The sequence below is a fragment of the Aquarana catesbeiana genome, unplaced genomic scaffold (genome assembly GCF_042186555.1).
Source record: "Aquarana catesbeiana isolate 2022-GZ unplaced genomic scaffold, ASM4218655v1 unanchor233, whole genome shotgun sequence".
In the NCBI taxonomy this organism is placed as follows: domain Eukaryota; kingdom Metazoa; phylum Chordata; class Amphibia; order Anura; family Ranidae; genus Aquarana; species Aquarana catesbeiana.
Window position 1 is genome coordinate 4,054,019 of NW_027362661.1, and position 10,280 is coordinate 4,064,298.

The following is a 10,280-nucleotide window of genomic DNA, read 5'->3' on the forward strand; positions in this document are numbered from 1 at the left end:
CGTGTTCGCACAGCCCACATGCAGAGCCCACCAGGAAGTCAGCACTGCACTGCGCTAATCACAAGCAGTGAGACATTTCCCGATGTGCGGCTGCAGAGATCGAGAAATGTCTCACTGCCTGTGATTAGCACAGTGCAGTGCTGACTTCCTAGCGGGCTCTGCACGTGGGCTGTGCCAATGGGGGGCTCCCGCTGTGTGACGCTTCTGTTCTTGTGACAGCTCTTATATAACTGAGGGCGGGGCCATCTGGTGACCCCACCCCCCTCTGACGTATGGGGACTTTCCTATGGCTTCCCCCGTGGTGTCAGAGGGGGAGGGGTCACCCGTTTACGTAACCAGGTGACCCCGCCCCCTTTGATACCACGGGGAAGCCATAGGGAAGTCCCCGTGTGTCTGAGAGGGGCCGGGTCCCCGGGTGGCCCCGCCCTCAGTTACATAAGAGCTGTCACAAGAACAGAAGCATCACACAGTGGGAGCCCCCATTGAGGCGGATAGTCCAGAGGACGTAGCGGGGAAGAAGAAGCCAGAGGAAGATGCCAGAGAAGAAGACCGGAGGAAGACAAGAAGCAGAGGTAGATAGAGGAAGAAGTGGGTGAAGAACAAGATGGAGGAATTAATAATAAAGGAATTGTCAAAAACCGGCTATTGTCTTTCTTAACATTTTTGACACTTTTTTTGTGAAATGGTAGGGGTACTTGTACCCCATTATCAATTCACACGGGGGTCCCCTTGTTAAAAGGGGCTTCCAGATTCCGATAAGCCCCCCGCCCGCAGACCCCCACACCCACCGGGCAAGGGTTTTAGGGATGAGGCCCTTGTCCCCATCAACATGGGGACATCTTCCCCATGTTGAGGGCATGTGGCCTGGTACGGTTCAGGGGGGGCGCTCTCTCGTCCCCCCCTCTTTTCCTGCGGCCTGCCAGGTTGTGTGCTCGGATAAGGGTCTGGTATGGATTTTTGGGGGACCCCCACACCATTGTTTTTTTTATTTTGGCGTGGGGTTCCCCTTAATATCCATACCAGACCTGAAGGGCCTGATATGGAATTTGGGGGGACCCCCGCGCATTTTTAAAAAAATTTTGGTTCGGGGTTCCCGTTAATATTCATACCAGACCCAAAGGGTCTGGTAATGGACTGTGGGGGGAATCCCATACCGTTTTTATCAATGAACTTTTATCTGTGTTGCCGGGACCGACAATTTATTATAGCCGCAAGTACTTTTAAATGATTTTTTTTCCTTTAGAAATGTCATTTTGCTCTCGGACTGTTCTAAGCACGGGAAACACGCGCCACTTTACAGGCATACTATAGACACCCCCCAGGTACGAAATTTATAGGAATATTTCACTTTTATTGTTTTACTTTAAGCATTATTAAAATCACTGCTCCCGAAAAAACGGCCATTTTAAACCTTTTTTTGCATTGATCCATGTCCCCTGGGGCAGGACCCGGGTCCCCAAACACTTTTTATGAAAAAACATGCATATAAGCCTTTAAAAATTATCACTTTTGATTTCTCCGATAGACTTTTAAAGGGTGTTCCGCGTCTTTCGAATTTGCCGCAAACACCCCAAATTGTTCGCTATTCAGCGAACGGGCGAACTGCCAATGTTCAAGTCGAACTCATGTTCGACCCGAACATAAAGCTCATCCCTACTGGCCATACATGGTTCAATTTTATCGTTCAGCCAGTGGGATGAGTGAAAAAACGGAAGTGATTCCCCCATCCACACATTGGAGAGGGATGGGGGAATCCTCTCCGCTGCACTATTGTATTCTGACAATGGGGGGCGCTCCTCCGCTCTCAGAATACACAGATCAGTGATGAAGCTATTGGCTGCAGCCGCTGATCGAGTGACTTTTATCCGGCAGTGACCACACATGGATGGAAATGTGACCGATCCCTGCTGAACCAGCTGAATTTCCACGTATCTATGGTCACCTTAAGTCAGGGATTGACAAATCCCAGGCGCCATGGTGACTAGAAATGGCATCGGGCCCCTGGGCTCATTGTCACTGTTGGTCTGAATGATGTTTCTGCCTGAAACCCGGACACATTATTCAGACAGGAATGTGGCTCGGAGCGGGGCCAGGCGGGAGGGTGAGGGGAGGAGGAGGAGATGATGACACCCGACCTGTGAAGTGAGGGGTGGACTGGACAGGACAGGACATGAGAGGACTCATCTCACTGAGCTCCCCTGCCGATCTTTCTCCTTTCCGCGGCCGCATTACTGTCACCATCGGCTCCTGCTTCCCCCCACAGCTGCCTGTGTCCCTGCAGAGCCCTCCGGCAGAACAGAGAGGAAGGAGCGGGACCGAATCTCCAACATGGCGCCACCTCGGCACTGCCACAAAGATCCCCACAAGGTGCTGAGAAACAGGACTACAGAGTCCTTACAGGAGTAACCAGGACAAGCCTGCAAAGCAGCCAGATAAGAGACCAGCCAGGGAGGGACATGCTGCTTTATGTACACAAGATGTCCTCTCCATCCACTCTGCTCTCACACACTGCTGGGGAGATGTACAGGACATGCAGGGGGAGTGGGGGATTACATTACTGTCCTGCATTCAGAACCCTGCACCCATGTCCTGCATTCTGCACCCTTGTCCTGCATCCTGAAGGTCCTGAGGTGATCTACACCCTTTTCTGGTACCCTGTACCCAATGTGCTCCATTCTGCATCCTCTACCCTTCTCCTGCACTCCATGTCCTGCATTCTGCACCCTTCTCTTGTATCCCATATCCTGCGGTGACCTGCTCCCTTCTCCGGTACACTGCACCCCATGTCCTGCACCCAGCACCCTTCTCCTGCACTTTGCACTCCATGTCCTGCATTCTTCACCCTTCTCCTGCATCCAATGTCCTGCAGTGACCTACACCCTTCCCTGGAATCCTGTACCCCATGTCCTGCATTTTACAGTGACCTGCACCCGTTTCTGATACCCTGTACCCCATGTCCTGCGTTCTGCACCACATGTCCTGCACCCTTATTCTGCACCTTGCTCCCCATGTTTTGCATTCTACACACTGTATCCTTCCCCTGCACCCCATGTTCTGTGTTCTGCACCCTTTTCCTGCATTCCATGTCCTGCACCCATCTCTGGTACCCTGTACCCCATGTCCTGCATTCTGCACACTGCACCTTTCCCCTGCACCCCATGTCCTGCGTTATGCACCCTGCACCACATGTCCTGCACCTTGCACCCCAATGTTCTACATTGTGCACCCTGCTCCCCATGTCCTGAAATCTGCACAATGTACCCTTCCCCTGCACACCATGACTTGTATTCTGCTCCCTTCTCCTGTATCCCTTGTGCTGTGGTGACCTACACACTTCTCTGGTACCCGGCACCCCATGTCCTGCACCCTTCTCCTGCATTCCATGTTCTGCATTCTGCACCCTTCTCCTGCATCCCATGTGCTGCGATGACCTACACCCTTCTCTGGTACCCTGTACCCCATGGGGGGGAGTCAAGAATAGAGAAAGATTTGGGGGTCTTAGTAGAGGACAGACTGAGCAATAGCATGCAATGTCAACAAGCTGCAGATACCAAAGCACCAGAATATTAGCATGCATAAAAAAGGGAATTTTCTCCAGAGATAAAACTATATTCCTGCCACTTTATAAAACTCTGGTCAGGCAACACCTGGAGTATTATCTCCAGTTCTGGTCTCCAGGCCTCAGAAGGGATGTGCTGGAGCTGGAGAGAGTCCAAAGAATTAGGGGGCTGGAGGACCTCAAATACGAGGAGCAACTATAAGCACTAAATTTATTCTCGCTGGAGAAAAGACGCTTGAGAGGAGATATGATAGCTATTTACAAATATCTCAGCGGTGATCCCAGCGTGGTATGTTCATGAGACCGAAAAATCTCATGATCTCTGAAATACATACCCAGTGGGACATAATTTTCTTGGGACAATATGTGACGGACTCAATGGTCCCAAGAAGTTTAAGATGGGAGGTTAGCCCCCAAAAAGGAGAAACGGACCTTCAAGACTGGTTTCAATATTTTAATGAAGCTGGGGGTAAATTCCTTGAATTTTTGATACGGAAAAAAAATGATAAATTAGTTAGACTTGATGGTGAGATTAAGATTATCAAAGAGGAATTATCCCCCTTCAAGGACAGCGAAGATTATAAGGAGAGGTCAATGAACCTTAAGAAAATACTTGAGAAAGAGGATATTGAACAAAAGAACAAGAAAAAGAAAAAAATTAATCGGGAAGTGGGGGGGTTACAAAAGGGGATGCGTTTTTGAATGCCAAAGTAAAATCGCAGTGGAAGCAGCCGAATTGGCTGGACCGCCGCTGGCTTCACACACGTTAAATTCGAGTGGGGAGGAGATGCCTGAGGTAGTTGAGGATCATCAGCATAGACCCCCTCTGACACAAATACAACAACCATCCACTTCCAGACGAGTCTCCTATTGATCTCCAGTAAGGCAGAGTAAATCTTCCCAGTCGAAACCACGCCCCCGACCATACAAGGAAGTGGGTAATCCCAAACCTCCTAAAAAAGGATTCAAGAACCATAAGTCTAGGGAATATAATCAATATAATAATGAATATCATCAACAAGGGTCCAATAACAGATATTATGAGGATCAACCCTATGCTTATGATACACCTAGGAGAACTTATGCGGAGGATTTCTCCTCCAGATATTCTGTTCCTACTTATAATCGGTTTCACAATTTGAGGGATAATGGCTATCATCATGATAACTATGACCAATACGAGCAAAGGGTGGACTATCGTTCTGGGTCGCGTACCCCTAGAAGAGGGACACAGAATGATAGGCCACCTTGGTATCAGCCTCCACCCTCACAAAGTAGAGAAAGTGGTGGCTGGCAATCCTCCTACCAACAAAGACAGGGAGACTATTCTCAACCCCAACATTGGGGTTTTCCCCGGGACAGTCAAAACCCCCAAAGACCCATAGAAAAAAGAGAGGAGTCAGAGGGGGGAGGAGATCAAAGAGCAAAAAGAAAACGGGAGTGAGTGGTAAAGGTATTTTTAATTTAAGTAGAACTCCCAGAAGCGGAGACATTAATTTTAGATAAGGGCCTCAAATTTGTACCCCCCAAATCTCTTAATAGATTTCAAACGTATATGGACATCCACAAATACACTAGAAAATTAAATATTAAAAGGTATATGTTGTCCAATCCTGTTAGCTCCCAGAGTTCTAATTCCAATACTATTAGACACTCAGGTTTAGCTAATGCGTCCCTGTTTAACCCTCCGGGTGGCTTATCCGCCTCCCTGAGAGTATTTAGGGATGTTCTTTTAAGGGATTTGGACCGTTTGAAAACCCAGACTGTCAAAATGTCGAGGGAATTACAGCTTGGCCTAGATTCATTATGTGAACGTAAAGATCTTGTAATTAGGCCAGCTGACAAAGGAGGTGGAATAGTAGTCCTTGATAAGGCCGATTACCTTCAGGAGCTTGAGAAATTGGTGAGTGATAGAGACACCTACCAACTTTTAAGATCAGACCCTAGAATCAAATTTAAAAAGGAACTAGAAAAGATTGTGGATAGAGGGTTTCAGTTAGGTATCATTAACAAGAAGGAGAAATCCTTTTTAATTCCCGTGGCCTCGAGAATTCCTGTCATGTACTACCTGCCCAAGGTCCATAAGGACCCGGTTCACCCTCCGGGTCGTCCCATTATTAGTGGAATCGACTCCATTACATTACAAAGGCAGGGAAGTACATTGACAGTTTTCTCCAACCACTGGTACAACTTTTACCAGCTTACATTAAGGATACTAGACACACCATCAACTTACGGTACTCAAAAATAGTGGATACTAGGGTTGTCCTGATACCACTTTTTTAAGACCGATACTTTTTTTCAAGTATTCACCGATACCGATATTTTTTTTTTAATGTCACGTGACTGTTTTTTTGGGGGTTTTTTTTACAATTTTTTTACAATGCTTTCTTCTTTTTTATTTGTTTTTTTGGGAGGGAGGGGGTGGATGGTGTCTGTGTGTTTTTTATTAAAATTTTTATTATTTTTTGCAATATTTTTTTTTTTTATTATTTATTGCAATACTTTTTTTTTTTTTTTTAATCAGCCTTGTTGGGGGGCTTTGGTGAGATATCAGGGGTCTTAATAGACTCCTGAAATCTCCCCCTTGAGACAGAGAAAGAGACCAAGGATAGAGATTTCCTAGTCCCTTTCTCTGCAGCCTCAGCTGCACTGAAAATGAATAGAGAGAAGACAGCGGCTCCTCTCCATTCATAAACTGAGACATCGTAATCACAGGAGGTTACAATGTTTCATTTATGTGAATGGACTGACTCTGTTCATACAGAAAACGAAGGAGGAGGACATGGAGAGGGACAGCAGAACGGAGGGGGACACGGAGGAAAACTGGAGTGGGACAGCAGCAGAACGGAGGGGGACAGAAGCAGAACGGAGGGGGACACGGAAGAAGAAAGTAGGGGGACAGCAGAATGGAGGGGGACAGAAGCAGAACGGAGGGGGACACGGAAGAAGAAAGTAGGGGGACAGCAGAATGGAGGGGGACACGGAAGAAGAAAGAAGTGGGACAGCAGAATGGAGGGGGACTGGAGGAGGATGCGGGGACAGTCAGCGGTGATCGTGTGTGGGAGAGTTACAAGCACCGATCACCGCTGTATAGATTTCACTAAAGCAGCTGAAAGCGGGGGGGGGGGGCTTTTAAGTCCCCCACTCACCGATCACCGCTGACTGTCCAGGTATCGGGTGAAGCATCGGGAGCATTTGCAAGTACTCGGGCAAATGCTCGGTACCGATACTAGTATCGGTATCGGGACAACCCTAATATTGGACCATAGACCCAATTTATTATATTCCTGTGTTCTCTGCTGCCATGACCAGGCGTAGATAGGAGAATGTAATGCAATTTATGCATTTCAGCAGCAATGAACGTTTTCATCCTCAGGGTGACCCTGAATATGATCGGCTGATGTGAATGGAGAAATCGGTTCTTTTTTTATCTTTTAAAAAAAAAAACTGCAATACCCACAATACCCACCATTTTATTTTCTAAGGCCTCTGTATATATATATATATATATATATATAAAATCATGTTTGGGGGTTCTGAGTAATTTTCTAGCAAAAAATACAGATTTTTACATGTAAGCAAAAAGTGTCAGAAAAGGTTTGGTCTGAAAAGTGGGTGATGAGTGGCGGAAGATTCTAATGTTGGGCATAAAATGCCAGGACAGTGCAAACACCCCCCAAATGACCCCTTTTTGGAAAGTAGACACCCCAAGGTATTTGCTGAGAGGCATGTTGAGTGCATGGAAGATTTCATTTTTTTCCACAAGTTTTGAGAGAATTACACTTTTTTTTTTTTTTTTTTTTTTACACAAAGTTGTAACCTTAATGAGATATTTCTCACACATGCCATGGATATACTGTATGTGGAATTACACCACTAATTACATTGTTCTGCTTCTCCCGAGTATGGGGATACCACATGTGAGAGACTTTTTCGTAGTCTAGCCAAGTCCAGGACCCCGAAATATAATAAGCACCCTCTAGCTTTCAAAGGTTGTAATTTCCTCATTTCACTTCCTGACTACCTATCACAGTTTCAGAGGACCTGAAATGCTAGGATAAACACCCCAAATTACCCCTTTTTGAAAACTAGACACTCCAAGGTATTTGCTAAGAGGCATGGTGAGTATTTTGCAGATCTCATTTGTTGCCACAAGTTTTTGGAATATAAAGAAAGAAAAAGAAAATGCATTTGTTTATTTTCTTCTTTCATTGTTCAAAACCTTGTGACAAAAAATGAGATCTGCAAAATACTCACCATGCCTCTTATAAAATTCTTTGGGGTGTCCACTTTCCAGGGGGGGGGGGGGGTGTTTTTACTATCCTGGCATTTCAGGATGTTCGAAACTGGAAAAGAAAATGAGGAAGCGACATGAGGTTATACGCCCTTTGAAAGCCTGAAGGTGGATTTTGGACCCCCGTACATGGCTAGGCTCCCAAAAAGTCTCTCACATGTGGTATCCCCGTATTCAGGGAAGTAGCAGAATGTGTTTCTGGGGTGTGATTCCACATATACCAATTGCATGGCACCAAGTTCCCGGTGTGCGGGGCAAAACATGTCAGAGGGCGTGGCTGGAGCAGCACTGGCTGAGGCCACACTCATTCACATATTCATACATTGGCTCGGTGAGCGGTGTTCCTTTCTCTTCTGATGCTTCTACAGCCCTGAATGGTCCTTAGGTACCTGCTCCCTTCACTGGAACCAGCGGGGAGATCTTTGTCTCGGCTTACAGTGGGCACTGCAAGTTATACCTGGATCACTAGGCTCCCAAAAAGAGAGAGCCTGGTAATAACTGTATTGCAAATACTCTGGCTGGTCCCACTTTTTTTGTCCCAGATCCACAGTGTAAGCGCAGGCACGTGGATTATCCACACTTCTGGCTCAATAAGTAATCTAGGGGATTGCTTTTTCTGAATTTATTGCAGTGTAACTTGGTTAGGGCAGAGGGAGCGGTGGGATATTCCAGAATGTTGACCAGAAGTAGGGGGACGCCGTCTCTTTGCAACTAATTCTTCTTGAAAAGTCTCTTAGACACAGTTCTTGGGAAGTGGACAGCTCTGGGCACCAAAGCAATGTCCCAGGCTGGCGAACCTCAGTCTTAGGGAAACAGCAGGGTTAACATTCGCACAGACCCTGCTCTTAGGTCTATACTCACAAGTCCTTGGGTGATGGGGGGCCTTTCTCAGCATCAGGCAGACAGCTGTGTAGTGGAGTCTCCAGACTGGGTCCCGGGTTCAATCACCCTTCTCTAGATTGCAGTGACTCTGAAGATAGGGCCCCAGCTTTTTTCAGTAGGTGGGGACATCACTGGACTCCTGGTAAAGGTGCAGGGTGGCCCGGGAGGCTCTCCTACTGGACAAGGACCTAGACTGATGCAGCCCCAGACTATTTATGTTCTCTCTAGCTGTCCTTGGAACACACCCCCTCAAGGATTGGCTGGGACCTCATAAATATTCAGACTGCTCACTGAGCCTGCTCCACTCCTATGTTCTGGTGTTTTCCAGAAGCAGGGAGAAGCAATCAAGTGTGCAGCCTGATCAGTCCAAAGCAATCAGCAGCAGCTCCACTGATTACAAAGGAGCACCACAAAAAAGGGAATACATTTTCCTGAAAGCCTAGCACCTAACTATGAGGGTGTACATAACATTGCTAGGAGGGATATTTATTTAGCTGCTACCTACCTTCCACTTTTAAATAAACGTCTCCTTACATTTAGGAGCCTATTTATTAAAAACTGCATAACAGTTTTCCCTGTGAAAATGCATGTACATTCCTTCTGTATGCATGGGGTATTAAACAAATGTTCTTAGGCTATTTGCTGAGCTGGTCGAAAGTTTTCCACTGATTTTAAATGGAAATTGTTGCATTTGTTCACTAGATGGCGCTAGTTCCTATTATACCTAGCTCCATAATGGCTGACTGTGGTATTTTAAGTTTTTTTTTTTTTAAACTCTTTTTATTGATTTTTAATATAACACAAAACACACTTACAGCTGATGGGCAACGTACCACATCAGTAATGGTCATGCAAGACCACAGGTACTCCTAACATACACTGCTAACTTCCCTTCCCCCCAACCCGACCGGTACCATACATCACCCAGGCAAAGATGTACATCTTAAAGTAAGTCAGAATTTTTACCCTGCTTAATTAACAACGTATATATATATATATATATATAAACAGTCAATAGGGGTATTCACCCTGTAGTTATGTTTACAGATTGTGACTTTTTCTTTGAATGGCCTGTTTGTTCACCAGAGCTTAACGCCGTAATTGGTTACCCATATGCATTCATTATATCCTTCCTAACCCACTGTATCCGAAGAGTCTAGCCAAGCCTGCCAAACCCTTTTAAATTTCTTCTCACAACCTCTGGCTTTATAGGTAGCTTTATATAAGTGTATGACCGAGTTGACCAGTCCCTTCCAGTATGTTAATGTAGGTGCATCAGGCTTCTTCCAATTCAATAGTATAGCTTTTCTACCGTAAAACAGACTAATGTTCAATAAGTTACGAAGTGCCCTGGAAGGGACCACCTCCTCCACCAAACCAATACATTCACCCCTTGTTACTGCTTTGAATGCATCCCAAACTATGGAAGAATCAGTGGAGTTGGCATTAGTTACCCAGTATGAATCTATAGCTGATTGAACTTGAGTAGCGACCTGGTCTTCTGGTAACCAACCTGGAGCGAGTCTTCACCCCCCCCTTCCT

At 46.1% G+C, this 10,280-nt stretch overlaps 1 protein-coding gene across 1 annotated transcript in view; it reads left to right on the forward strand.

The window, feature by feature from the left end:
• The window catches only part of LOC141121832 (uncharacterized), a 207,896-nt gene that overhangs the window by 82,968 nt on the left and 114,648 nt on the right, over positions 1-10,280 (forward strand). The gene's annotated exons all lie outside the window — the stretch shown is intronic.